Source organism: Arachis ipaensis, chromosome B3 (genome assembly GCF_059453495.1).
Source record: "Arachis ipaensis isolate K30076 ecotype BB chromosome B3, ASM5945349v1, whole genome shotgun sequence".
Taxonomy (NCBI): Eukaryota; Viridiplantae; Streptophyta; class Magnoliopsida; order Fabales; family Fabaceae; genus Arachis; species Arachis ipaensis.
Genome location: NC_142438.1, coordinates 127,865,073 through 127,880,353, shown reverse-complemented (window position 1 = coordinate 127,880,353; position 15,281 = coordinate 127,865,073). Strand labels below are relative to the sequence as shown.

The window sequence follows — 15,281 nt, the reverse complement described above, 5'->3', positions numbered from 1 at the left end:
CCAACTCCGGAAGGGATTGCCACCATAAGAGGAGACCAAAAGATTGCGCGACGCTGTTATAATGAAAGTCTGAACCTTAAAGGCAAAAGAGAGGAAATCAATACTATCGAACTCGGGCCAGTACGGGCTCGCGAGGAACTCCGCCCACAACCTGAAGGCGAAACTGAAGAAATCCAGATCGGTGATTCCCGGGACAAAACAACAAATATCGGAGCAACCGTAAAGGGAGACTTGAATGAGCCCCTGATACAGTTCCTAAAAGACAACGCCGACCTCTTTGCATGGAAGGCCACAGACATGTCGGGTATAGATCCCAAACTAATGTGCCACAAACTAGCAGTATACCCAGGATCTCGGCCAGTGCAGCAGAAGCGAAGGAAACTCAAACCAGAAAGATCCCAAGCAGTGGAAGAGCAGGTACAAGCCTTACTGGAGGTATGATTCATAAGGGAGGTCAAGTACCAACTATGGCTAGCCAACGTAGTTTTGGTAAAAAAGTCAAACGGAAAGTGATGGATGTGCACTGATTACACTGATCTAAACAAGGCCTGCCCAAAAGATCCCTACCCACTCCCAAATATAGACACTCTTGTAGATGCCTCTTCCGGATACAAGTATCTCTCCATCATGGATGCTTATTCAGGATACAATCAAATCCCGATGTATCCACCAGACCAAGAAAAGACCTCATTCCTAACCCCAAAAGTAAATTAGTGTTATATTGTCATGCCATTCGGGCTTAAAAATGCATGAGCAACTTACCAAAGATTAATGAACAAAGTCTTTGCTAATCATATCGGAAAGCTGATGGAGGTCTATGTAGACGACATGTTGGTAAAAACACAAAGTGAGGAATTATTGCTGTCCGACCTCACCAAAGTATTCAACACCATAAGGAAGCATGGTATGCGACTTAACCCCGCAAAGTGCACCTTCGCGGCAGAAGTTGGTAAATTCTTAGGCTTTATGCTTACGCAAAGAGGAATCGAGGCAAACCCAGATAAATGCCAGGCTATACTCAATATGAAAAATCTGACCTGCGTCAAAGAGGTCCAACAGCTTAACGGAAGACTGGCTGCCCTGTCCAGATTTCTAGCCAGATCAGCCATAAGATCTCTCCCTTTCTACGCAACATTAAGGAAGGGAAAGAGGTTTGAATGGACAAAAGAGTGTGAGCAAGCCTTCCAAGATTTCAAAAAATTCTTGGGGCAACCACCCATTCTTACCCGACCACGGGTAGGAGAAGCGCTCATATAATACCTCGCAGTGGGGAGTCGGGCAATAGCCTCAGCACTAGTGAGAGAGGACGAATGTGGGCAACAACCCATCTACTTCATCAGCATGGCCCTACAAGGGGCCGAACTAAACTATCAAAAGATAGAAAAGTTTGCCTACGCCCTCATATTAACTTCTCGGCGCCTCCGCCCATACTTCCAAGCTCACACCATCAAGGTTCGGACCAACCAGCCCATAAAAGGCATCTTACAGAAGACCGACTTAGCTGGAAGAACTCCACAGTGGGCAGTCGAGTTATCTGAATTCGATCTTTAATATGAAGCTCGGACAGCTATCAAATCACAGTATCTGACAGACTTCATTGCTAAGTACACTGACCCCCGAGAACTCCTACAAAATGGAATCTCTACGTGGACGACTCTTCAAACAAAACCGGAGTGGTGCAGGCATAATTATAGAAAGCGATCAGGGAACCCAAATCAAGCTATCACTAAAGTTTGAGTTCCCTGCCTCAAATAATCAGGTTGAATACGAGGCGCTACTGGCTGGTTTGAGGCTGGCTAGGGAGGTAGGAGTTCAAAGGCTTACCATTTTCAGCGATTCACAGGTGATTACTACACAAATAGAAGGGAGCTACCAAGCTAAGGATCCCACCATGAAAAAGTACCTAGACAAAACCAGAGAACAACTCGAACAGATTAGAGAATACAAGGTCCAACATATACCTCGGGAACAGAATGTCCGAGCTGATACGCTTTCAAAACTAGCCAGCACCAAACCAGGGGGCAATAATAGAAGCCTCATCTAAGAAACACTACAAAGCCCGTCGATCTTGGAGGAAGAAAAGGTCCTAACCATATCAGGTAAGGATTAAGGAGGGATGACCCCTATAATCAACTACCTCAAGTCAGAGACGCTCCCCACAGATAAGAAGGAGGCCAAAAGGCTAATACGAGAAGCACAGTACTACACCATAGTGGGCGACATCTTATATAGGAGAGGGATCTCAACACCCCTCCTAAAATGTGTGCCGACCTCCAACACATGGGAAGTCCTGGAAGAAGTACACAGTGGCATGTGTGGCAACCACTTGGGAGCATGAGCTCTTTCCAAAAAGGTACTCCGAGCTGGAATTTTATGGCCGACCTTGCAAAAGAAAGCGACTGAATTTGTCAAAACATGCCCACCATGTCAGAAGCATGCTAACTTCCACATCGCCCCACCAGAAAAACTCATCAGTGTTACGTCGCCCTAGCCATTCGCAAAATGGGGGCTCGACCTCCTTGGGCCCTTCCCTCAGCGGTCAGGGCAAGTCAAGTTCCTCATTGTAGGAATAGACTATTTCACAAAATGGATTGAGGCAGAGCCCTTAGCTCATGTTACCGCCCAAAGAATTCGAAAATTCCTATATAGAAACATTATCACAAGGTTCGGGGTCCCTTACTCTATCACCACAAATAATGGCACTTAGTTCACTGATACATGTTTTAAAAATTTGGTAGCTAACTTGAAAATAAAGCACCAATTCACATCTGTAGAACACCCACAAGCCAACGGACAAGCAGAAGCCGCCAATAAAGTCATACTGGATGGATTAAAGCGGAGACTACAGGACGCGAAGGGAGCTTGGGATGAAGAGCTCCCACAAGTCCTATGGGCATATCGGACAACTCCATATTCTACCACAGGAGAATCACCCTTTCGACTTGCTTACAGAATAGAGGCAATGATTCCAAAAAAAATAGAAGAAAGATCTCCCAGAATGATCTTCTACAATGAAGAGGCCAACTCCCAAATTCAAAAAGAGGAGCTCGACCTACTTTCAGAAGTTTGGGAAAGAGCCCGGATTAGAGAGGAAGCATTAAAGCGTCGAATGGCTCTAAGGTATAACCAGAAGGTAGTTCAGCGAAGCTTCGCCACCAACGACCTTATCTTTATCCGAAACAACATCAGAGCAAGTCGACCAGGAGAAGGGAAGCTAGCAGCCAACTGGAAAGGACCTTATCGAGTTGTAGAAGTACTAAGGAAGGGTTACTACAAGGTGTCCGACCTCGAAGGGCGAGAGCTACCAATTTCATGGCATGCCTGTAACCTAAGAAGGTACTATAGTTAGAAAATAAAAAAGATCTTAGGTCAAGGTGCACTCTTTTTCCTGAAAAGATTTTTTAATGAGACACCAGGTCAAGATCTACGAGATTGCCCGACCTAGAAGGGTAAGCACTCACATGTATATACTTCTGTTCATATTCCTACTTTTTATCATTTGAATAAAGTTTTCAGATTCCTAAAAAGTTTCCTACCAAGACGCATTAACCTAAGCTCATAAAACGCAAAAAATCATCGTCCGATTACGAAGAGGTCAGCAAGGTGAAAAATTCATCGTCCGATTGCGAAGAGGTCGGCAAGTTGAAAGCGGTAGTAGCGGGTTAATGCAAGAAGTTATAAAAAGTAATCCATAAAAAGCATCCTGACGAGGTTTGGCTAAAAATGGACTACTAAAAATAATTTAACAAGGCCCGACAGAGAAGTCAGACCAACGAAAGGATCACTAAAAAGGGACAAAGACATGCCATGCTTAAAGGTACGAAGTCTTGAAAAAAGACACTACTTAAAAATCAAAAGCACAAATCGAAACGGCGCTAAAAAGTCTTCCAACTAAACTATAAAGAAAAGGTTCCTTATTGGAATGCTACCTAAAAAGTTGTTGGAATATGATTAAAAAGACCGAGCAATGGAGAACAGGTCGACATCCAAAAAGGCCTAACTTAAAGAGACAAAGACGACCTTAACAAAAACAAGACAAAAGCCAAAAAAGGTGAATAAACAACCAAAGGCCCAAAAAACGTGCACTAAAAGGGACACATCTCTGCCTAATATTCCATGATTTCAAGACAAGGCTATCAAAATCGTTCGAACAAACTAAAAAGGTTCTATAAGAACACTAAAAATTTGGTTGACGAGTTAACCCCAAGGATCATTTCGCCCAAACAGACAAAAGAATGATCCAAAGGAGGTCGGACAGAAAAATATATACCAACCCCCTACAAAATCCACAGAGTTTGTAGAGGTATGAACAACATATCAGAAAAATATATCCAGGCAAATAAAAACACTAAAGACTCAAAAGGCTACCTAAACAGCAACCTCAGAGTTTAAAAGTGTGTGTTTTTCCAAAATAAGTTGCATAGAAGCAACAAAAGTGTCAGGAAAGTCTACCATATTAGAAGATTACAAAAAAACCAAAATCCAAAAAGCCTATAAACCGGACTATAACAGTACAGAAGGTTATCAAGGGTCCAAGTTCTCCCCAGTAGTTGCATCCGTGGCTGAAGAAGGAAGAGCGGTCGAGATGGGGATCGCGTCAACAGTCTCATCCTCCCGGTTTAAAATTTGAACAGCAGGATCAGACTCGGGACGGCCGACCTCAGCGGAAGGAGTTGAAGAAGTCGAGGTTGCAGAAGCCTTGGCTGGTGGCACAGGAGGAGGACCTTCATCATCGTCATCCAGAGCAGACATGATCTTACCATCCTCCACCGTATTATCCAGGCTAAATAAAGTCAGATCAAGCTCAGGGGCAAGAACCATGACTTGGGCCTTCAAGTTTTCATAAGCATTAGTCACACTGCCCACCAGGTGACCTTGGAACTCGGCATAATCCGCATGAGCAGACTCAAGCCTCTCTCTGGTCTCCAACATCTTGCCATAAGTACGGGTGTAGCTCTCTTTATGCTTTTTCGCCATCTCCTCAGCCAGATTGGCAGCAATAGCTCGGGACCTCTCCCTCTCTACATCCAACTGTAATTTTGCCACCATAGCATCGAGCTCATCCTTCAAACCTTTAATTCTGTCAATTTCAGATCTGGCATCTTCCACAAAAGCCTTAGTCGCATGGACTGGAGAACCCTGGACCGTGCGATACAAAGCCGCACTCATATGAGCCATCCGAACACTATTATTAGTGATGAAATTCAGGCGACGAAGAATGGACACATCGTCCATAGGAATGTGGCCATAAGGAGCTATCTGCTCATCAACAAACTCCACGGCATTAAAATCCGGGGCATTCAAGTCATAAGGATCAACAGTTTTTTGCTTTTTCGGAGGAGGGCCAGCAGTAGAAAAAGAGGTCACTCCAGAAGATGGTCGAATTGGGTCAGAGGGAACAGTCCGGACTTGGGGAGTCAGAATGATCTTCATCGGCTCTGAAGTGTCAGAAGTTGGCTTCTTGGGACGAAGTTGGGAAGATCCCTCTCCAGAAGTCTTCACACTTAAGTTTTGTGCAGTAGTCACTTTCTTCGCCCTTCGAAAGGCCTTCATGGAGTCAGTAGATTTCACGATTTCTGAAAAAAGCCAAGAAAGCAGGTTACAAAGGAGAGAAAGAATGAGCTAACAAACAAAAAGAAAAGCTAAAAAAAGTCAGTCACTACCCAGTTCAGCACGGAGAAGGGAGGGATCTCCTAGAAATCTCTTCGTTTCGAGATGAGGAGGTTCTCCCCAGTTCTCCTCAAACACACCTACAAAACTTGCTCTAACTCGCTCAAGCTCTCCCAAGAATACTTAACCACTACTGGATCCTTTTGCCAGGACAAAGGGAAAGTGGGTTCGTTATTTTCATCCAAAAAGAAGGGCCGAGCTCCCTCAACAGCTCGGACCTTAAAGTAATAGTTCTTGAAGTCACGAAAGGACCCATCACACATTGAAAACACTTTCTTTCCTTGAGTAGCTCGGAAAGAAATCCAAGAGGCTTTCTTTTTAGCTACCCTAGGCTTTGTCAACACAAAAAGATGGAGAAAGAGAGTTTGGCTAGGTCGGACACCCAATTTCTGGCACAACAATTGGAAGATTTTTATAAAATCCCATGAGTTCGGATGGAGTTGAGAAGGGGCTACATTACAAGACCACAACAGGTCGGTCTCGAAGGTGGTAAAAGGGATGGTAATATTCAACTGATTGAAAAAGTAGTCATAAGCATAGAAAAAAGGGCCGTTCCCCCTGAGTCAAGGAAGGAAAACTAACCCTCTCCTCAGGGTCCAGCGACACCAACTCATAATTTTTCTCCTCATCCCTATCCCTACAAATCCTATGGAACCGCCTAAGTCGCACACAGTACTCAGGGTCAGCCACAGTAACACACATTAAAACTATGGAGTCCAGCCAGTCAGACATGCCGTCCGGGATCTTAGTAGACATCCCAACAATATTTTTGTGGGAAGACATAGGTCAACTATTCCTACAGTAAGAAAAAGAAAAATCGGATTACTACCAAATAACTCGGGCAAATAAGGAAACAACTCGGATAATAACAGCAAAACATCAATAGATACGGCAGTAAAAGGGAAACCCCAGGACTCACACTAAAGTCCAGGGGCACCCTTTGGAGGCAACAACAGGGCAAGAACACAGAGAAGGGAAGTCAACAATCTATGCCCTCAAACAAGTCTGAACACCTCTCAAACAAAAGATACTAGGGGAACAATCAAATTAATTAGAAGCATTTCCCCACACAGTAAAGACCATCATCATCACAGACCACACAAAAAATCATCAAAAGCTACAATCCTTTCCTACCAACAGTTTATCTTTGAAGCTACAACCTTTCTCTATAAACAAGTTCAATCAAGAGATTTTCATATACGGAGGAAACGAGTCAAGAACGACGACAAAAAATCCCTAAGGAAGCAAAAACTACCAGAAGCATAAAAGGTACACATCACAGCAAACGATTAGGCACAAAGATGCAATATTTTCAGGAAAACTCAAACTTTCCTTGATCAGAACCCAAACAAAAATCAATGCATTGTGAAAAACGCGACAATAAAATACATGCAGAAAAGAACGGTCGCCAAAAAACCAACCTGCAGAGAAGATGATGAGGACCGCACGAACAGAAGCGACGAACAAAAACTGTAAACAACGAAACACTTTCGAACTGAGAAGACAGAAAAGCTCTAGAGCATAAGAAAACAGAGGGAGCGAAGCACCTCAGTGGATGACAAAAGCAAAGGGTGAGGAGAAAAGAGAAGAAAAAACTGAAAGCAAGTCTTTTGAAATTCAAAATGAAATGTAAAAGAGGGAAAGAAGGAAACGGCAAGAGGAGTTAATGGGCATTAAACCCTCGCACGTTTCCAAGGAAAGAAAAACGCGCGCTACAAATAAGGGAAGAAAGAAACGCTTCGCATTTTAAAGCAAGAAGCTAACCTAACAGGAGTTCTACAAGAGATCGACAAAAGGCAAAATGCTCGAGCACAACTTCCCCAAAAGGGGTCGAAGTCCAAAAAGACACGACCTCAAAGGAAATAGCGAGCTCAAGCAGGGGCACTGTTCATACCCTAGGTTGAGCTATGCGACCCGAGCTGATTGAAGACAAAGCGACCGACCTCTTCAGGTTGGGTCGCCCCGACTTCTCCTTTAAAGAGTTCGGCCAAATCGCCATAAAAGGCCTAAGCAGGTCCAAAAAGAAGGGACCCAGCCCAATCTAAAGGCGGCAAAGCCTAGAAAGATAAAGGTGGTTCCCCTAAAAGATAAGATAAGATAACTAACTTATCTCACTCTTTACCATTATAAATACACTAGAGCACCCAGGTATAAACTCATACTCTGATTCTACACAAAAATCCTGCCTAAAGTCAGACACAACAGCTCCGACCACCACAGTAGATCTCATCCGAGATCGACCTACAATTTCAGGTAACCCTCGGAACAGAACCTTAGTTAAATATTGAGGATGGATTAATGATCCACCAATTGGGATTTGGGAAGATAGATGATTGTATTTCTGTTTTGCCAAATTGCAAAGAATAGAAGGATGTATTTGTACGGTACTGATTCTTTGTATATAGATGAACAGACTCGTTTGTCTGATTTGGTCTGCAATTATCGTATGAGCGACAATTGTTGTTTGATCGGTGATTTTGTATTTGTTGTTTGATCGAGAATTGTCGTGCGATCGGTAATTTTCCGATTTGGTCGGCCATAGGTATTTGATCGGCAATTATTGTTTGATCGGTAAGTGTTATTTGATCAGTAACCCCTGATAGGTTTGATTGTGAATAGAGGTCGGAATGATAAGAGTATAATTTGAGAAAAGAAAGTAACTTAATGTGAGAAAAGGGATTTAAAAATAAGAAACTTATGTATATTTAAAGACCTTTGATTACAAAGGTGCAGGTAGGCCAGCCTCATTAAAACCTCTCCAAGCAAAACCCGTTTTTGGGAAAAATCTTAGCAGTAGAAAAAAGAGTACTCGTCTGTCCCTGACTTTTAACTGTAGTATAACTTTAAAGATGATACATTCCAAGTGTTAGGTATAATATTACCATTTAGACTTTGTAATCGGTAGGCTCCGTTGCCGATGACCTCAATAATTCGAAAAAGGCATTCCCAGTTAGCTGCTAGCTTGCCATGTGTTGATGGTTTCCTAGCCTGTTCGGTTCTTCTAAGCACAAGGTTGTTTACTTGAAAGGATCTTGGGTGAAGTTTCTGATTGTATCACCGAGCTATATATTGTTGCATGGCTCGGTGAGTGATTGCTGTTGAAGATCGGAGTTCTTCAAGGAGGTCTAGTTCGGATTGCCGAGCCTTATCTGTTGTAGTATGGTCGGCCATTTGAGTTCGGAGTGAGGCCTGAGAGATCTCCACAGGTATCATTGTGACGGAGTCGTACACCAGTCAGAAAGATGTTTCCTTTGTTGTTGAGTGGATGGTGGTATTGTATCCCCATATGATCTCTGGAATGAGTTCGGCCCAAAGGCCTTTTGCCTCATCGAGTTTCTTCCTTAAGGCATGTAGGATGACTTTATTCGCGAATTCTGCTTTAACCCATTTGTTTGTGGATGTTCTACCGATGAGAAATGCTGTTTAACTTTTAAGTTCTGCAAAAAGGAAATGAATTTTTGATCGACAAACTGGCGGCCATTATCAGTGATAATGTGCCGAGGTATGCCAAATCTACAGATAATATGTTTCCATACAAAGCTAACCATTTGTTGTGAGGCGATTTTTGCTAAGGGTTGCACCTCTATCCATTTTGAAAAGTAATCAATCGCTACTATTAAGAATTTTACCTGGCCGGCCGCTAAGGGGAAGGGACCGAGGATGTCGAGCCCTCTTTGGTTGAACGGCCAACTTACCTTGGAACTGTGTAGGAGTTCTGCTGGGATGTGTGTGATCGAACTGTGTTTTTGGCAGTTGTCACAGATTTTGACTTTTGTTTTACAATCTTGTTACAATGTCAGCCAATAAAAACCAGCTCGGAGGATTTTGGAAGACAGGCTCCAGGCTCCGAGGTGTGTACCACAAATACCTTCGTGTGCCTCAGCTAGCGTAAGATCGGCTTCTGATCTGCAAAGAGATTTTAGTAAAGGACGAGAGAATCCTCGTTTATATAGGTAATTGTTATATATAGTAAAAAACGAAGCTTGCCGACAAAAGTGCCGAATGTTTTCAACTTCGCCCGGCAAGTTTTCTGTCCGAAGATAGTTTATATATGGTGTTCTCTAGTCTGTGTCCTGCGTAACACTTAGAACTTCTGTTAATTGTATACTGGGTTTAATTAGCGTAAATTGATGAAGCGAGGAATTATTTGTTTGAGTGCTGGCGAGCTTAGATAGGATGTCAGCTCAGCTATTGTCCTCCCAAGGTATATGTTCAATGTCACATTTATGAAATTTTGACAGTAGTGTTTGAAAAATTGCAAGGTATTTCGATAACAAAGGATCCTTTACCTAGTATAGCTTGTTTACCTGTTAGACGACGAGCAAGGAATCACAATATACCTTAAGCCCGGCAATGTTGAGATCGGCTACAAGTCTGAGCCCAGCAATAAGAGCTTCATACTCACTCTGGTTGTTACTTGCCTTGAAGGAAAAGTGTAGTGATTGTTCGATGACATTTCCATTTTCGTCATCTAATATGATTCCAGCTCCACACCCATTTAGGTTAGAGGAGCCATCTATATATAAAGACCATTCGGGTGAATCCTCGATTGCGTCTAGGACTGTGAATTCAACAATGAAATCGGCCAAGAATTGAGATTTGATGGATGATCGGCCTTGGTATCTGATATCAAATTCGGACAGCTCCACCGACCATTTTACTAGTCGGCCAGCTAGTTCTGGTTTTTGAAAGACTTGTCACAACGGTTGATCTGTTCGGACATGGATGACATGACTTTGGAAATATGGACGAAGTCTTTGTGCTGAGAAAACCATAGGCAAAGCTAGCTTCTCAATGCTCGGATAGCGAAGTTATGCATTCTGAAGTGTTTTGCTGGTGAAATAGATCGGCAATTGATGCTTCTATCTTTCTGCAATAAGAGCAGAGCTTACAACCCAGTTAGTCACAGATAAATATAAAAATAGTGGTTCCCCTTGAAGGGGTGTTTGTAAAATTGGTGGTATTGAAAGAGTTTCTTTGATAGTTGTGAATACTTGTTCACATTCATCGGTCCAACGGAATGCCTTTTTCTTTTTTAAAGTTTGGAAAAAACAGAAAGATTTAGAAGCTAGTCAAGGTAAGAATCTAGAGAGTGCAACAAGTCTTCCTGTTAGCTGTTGGACTTCTTTGATAGTTTGTGGGCTCTTCATATCCAAAACAGCTCGGCACTTTTTTGGATTTGCTTCAATACCTCGGCTAGTGAGCATGAAGCCGAGGAATTTGCCACTTTGTACGCCAAAGGCGCATTTATCGGGGTTTAACTGCATGTATTTTTGGATTTGACCGAAGATTTCTGCGAGGTCGTCAAGGTGGTTATTTCCGGTCTTCGTTTTGGCAACCATATCGTCAACGTAGACCTCAATGTTTCTGCCGATCTGTTGGGCGAACACTTTGTCCATTAGGCATTGATATGTTGCACCTGCATTCTTAAGGCCAAATGACATGACTTTATAACAGTAGTTTCTATATTCAGTAATAAAAGCTGTCTTACTTTGATCGGATGGGTGCATTTGGATCTGGTTGTAGCCAGAGTATGCATCCATAAAGCTAAGTTTTTCATAACCAGAAGCATTGTCAACTAAACAATCAACAGATGGTAAGGGATAAGAGTCTTTTGGGCATGCTTTGTTGAGATCGGTGAAATCAACACACATGCGCCATTTATCGTTATGCTTTTTCACCATGATGACATTCACCAACCATGTCGTGAACCTAATTTCCTTAATGAGCTTCTTGGTTTCTTCTAGAGAGGCTTGTTTACGGTCATGGCCAAAGTTTCGCTTTTTCTGTGCTATAGGTCAGACAGACGGATCCAATGCCAGTTTGTGGGATATGACGGATGGGTCAATTCCTGGCAAGTCAGTTGGGGTCCAAGCAAACAAGTTGGCATTTTGTCGTAGGAATGCTTGGAATAAGGCCGTCTCTTCTAAGGTTGGTGTGGATCCCACATAAGTGAACTTTTCCGAGCTATCTGCAAAATAGATTTTATGCAAGTCTTCGGTCGGGGTTGGTCGTTCGAGGATTCTTGCCCTGGGATCAAGGTCGGCCAGGACTGGTAGCTCGTCTTGGTTGCTGATGTTGTGCACATGAGTTTGGATACTTCGGTTAGTCCTTTTAAGACTGTTGTTGTAGCATTCTCTGGCCTCTTAGGCGTCATTGTGGATAGTTACAATTGTATTATCCTGCAAAGGGAACTTAACACAAAGATGAATTATAGAAACAATGGCGCCAAACCTATTTAAGAAAGGTCGGCCAAGTATCAAATTGTAAGGACTAAAATAGTCAACGACCAAGTATTGAATATCTAAAGTCTTTGATAAAGGAACCTCACCAAGTGTGGTTTGGAACCACACAGAGCCCATAACGGGGACCCTCTCACCCGAGAAACCTACCAGGTCTCTAGTGGAAGATTGGAGGATGTTGTTGCTTAGCTTCATCTTCTGAAATGTTGAGTAAAAAAGAACATCAGCACTACTCCCAGGGTCCAGTAGAACCTTTTTAACTATGAGATCACCGAGCTAGAGGGAGATCACAACAGGGTTGTCTAGGTTTGTTATGTTTGTTTTGAAGTCGGGGGCTTGGAATGTTATTTGAGGAAAGTGTGGAGGTGTCTGATGATGATCTTGAATGGCTTCTATTGAAAGCATAGCTCGGTAAGACCGCTTTCTTGCCGAGCTTGTGGTGCCTCCACCTGCAAAACCTCCAGAAATACAGTTAATGATACGTCTTGGTTGATCGGGGGGATTGGTGTTCGGTCGATCTTTATCTCGGCCATGCTGTGCTGCCGAGCTTTGGTCACCCGGGGGAGGTGCACGCCATTGTATATGGCCGCCAATGTACTTATCGAGATGACCTTGCCATGCTAACCGCTCTATAAGGTCTTTGGCGATGACACACTTGTCAGTGGTGTGTCCGTGCTTTTGATGAAAAGTACAATATTTTGATCTGTCTGCACCCTTTGAATCTGGATAGTTGCCGGCTTTTCGTGGTGGCTTGATCAACTTTGAATTCAAGATTTCCTTGATTATGTCGTCACGCTTGATGTTAAACTGAGTATAAGTTTCGTATCGGGGGGTTGGTTTGAAGTTTTTCTTGCTATCTCGTGTTTTATCATCGTCTCTGTATGGTGGTCTCTCTGTTTTCTGAGCTTGTCGGAGTTCTTCAATGTCAATCTGACCTTTTGCCTTTTCGCGAAACTCGGCCATAGTTTTAGGTTTGGCCACAGCGATGGTCTCTTGGAATTTTCCTGGTCGGAGTCCGCTTTTTATTGCATGCAATTCCACCTCGGGGTGGAGATCTGGTATACTCATTGCTATCTTTGTAAAGCACGTCATGTAGTCTTTGAGGCTTTCATGCTGGCCTTGTTTGATTGTGTTCAAGTAATCGGAATCATGCAGATAGATGGCTGACCCAGCAAAATATTCCTCAAAGGGCTTTGATAGGTCTCAAAAATGAGAAATAGAACCTGCAGGCAAAGAATAAAACCAATCAAGTGCAGAACCATCTAAGTAAGATGGAAAATAATGACATAAAACTTTATCAGATGCACCGTTTACTATCATTATGAAGGTGAACTTTTTGAAGTATTTCTTCGGATCACCTAACCCATCATAGGGGGCTAGGGTGGTTGGTAGAGTGAACCTTCTAGGTAGCACGAAGTTCATCACTTCGGCCGTGAATGGTCCGAGTGAGTTTTCTGGATCGTCATTTTCATTCTCTTGCCGAGCTTCTTCATCGTGTTCAGGTTGTTCGTCTTCACACCGAGCAGTTTCGGATACGTGTGTCAGTCCGGACTGATGCTCGGCTTCTTCTGTTCGCTCTTGTCGGTCATTGTTATTTTCGTTCTGGGCATTATTCATATTGGCAATCTGGTTTGTCATTCTCTGGTTTTCTTCCGCCATGCGTTGGTTGGCTTGTTGTAACTCGGTCACCATCCGAAGAAGTTCGGATGGCATAGGTGGGAGTTGCTCAGCCATGGCTAGGAGTGAGGGTGTTGAAGCCGATGAGACAAGAAAGAAATTATATTCTCGGCCCCACGGTGGGCACCAATTGTTCTTGTATGGATACCTGGAGGGGAGCTCGGCTGTTGGGAATCGGCGCCGAGTTGTTATCTTCGATGCCGATCTATGAGCTTTGGGGCAGTTCGAGCCTTTCGCCTGGGGAGATGTCAATTCGAGCAGAGTGTGAACAAGAAAAAGAGGGGAGTGTACCTGCAAAGGTACTTCTAAGCTTAAGTTAGTATTGAGAATTCAATGTGTCCTTTAAGATAGAATATCATACCTTTATAGGTGAAGTAAGATAGGTCGGTTGCATTTCTGTTGGTCTCCTGAATTGAAGAGCAATGATTAGGTTTTTATGGGTAATGACGTTACATTGGACATTTTGATTTCAGGACATAATCCGTTGAGTCTAGCTATAACGTAAGATACTGAGCTATAACGTAACCTGCCGAATAATAACATAATTTGTCGAGTAATAACGTAACTTGCCGAGTTATGATTGATAATGCCGAGTTATGATGTTGGATTTGTAACGGTCGGATAAGATTATTTCATCAAATAAATTAAATTTATGTTATTTTAAAATTATAAAAAGGGAATGAATATTGTATAAATAAAAAAGAGTATCATTTAGACATTTTGTGAAAAAAAATGATATCATTATATATATAAAAAACAAAAATTTCCTTTTCTTTAGGTGTATATTTTATTATTTTACAATTTTTTTTCTACGATATTTTTTAACCGTCAAAAACTAAATAACCCATCGCAGATACGAGTTGTTTAAAAGTTTCTAGTTTGTGAATGAGTTATTAGAGCAACTCCAATGGTAGTAAAGGGAGACTCTCTTGTGACACATGGGGAGATAAAGACTATTGGAATAAAAAGTGGAGAGAGTCTTTTCACTAGGACCGAGGCCAAGAGTTCCTCTAAAGAGGGACTTTCAATAGCCAATAATCTTTTGCCATGTGGTAAGTTATTAAAAAAATTTTAAAAAATATATATATTACATTACATTACATATATGTTTATATTAAATAATTTTGTAATTTTAGATATGATAATTTGTTAAATAATTAAATTATAATTAATTAAATAATTATATTAAATAATTAAATTATAATTAATTTATTAATAATTATAGTAATTAATTATATTAAATAATTATATTTTTATTTAATTAATAATTTATATTAATTAAATATATTAATTATTTATATTAGTTATTTAAATTATAATTAATATAAATAATTATAAAAAATTAATATTAAATATTATTTATATTTTTATATTAAATTATAATTAATTAAATTTATTTACATGAAAAAAGAAATTTAATTTCTACACATTACAAAATAATTTTTGGTTGGATTATTTATTTTTATTTATAAAATTTAAAATGCTAACTACATTACAAATAATTTTTTTTTGAATCTTAATATTTTTAATAGTGAATTATTTTTGAATTTATAAATTTTAATAGTAAACAAAATAATAACTACATTAATTTTAATTATTTTAATTAATTAATTAAGTAGGACCACAACAGGGATTAAAGTTAGTTCCTCTTAATGAAGAAAAGAAAAATACTTTGAATTTCTATTTACTGTT

At 41.3% G+C, this 15,281-nt stretch overlaps 1 protein-coding gene across 1 annotated transcript in view; it reads right to left on the bottom strand.

Moving 5' to 3' along the window:
* The window catches only part of LOC107631143 (RNA cytidine acetyltransferase 1), a 568,507-nt gene that overhangs the window by 304,639 nt on the left and 248,587 nt on the right, over nt 1–15,281 (bottom strand). The window lies entirely within an intron of this gene.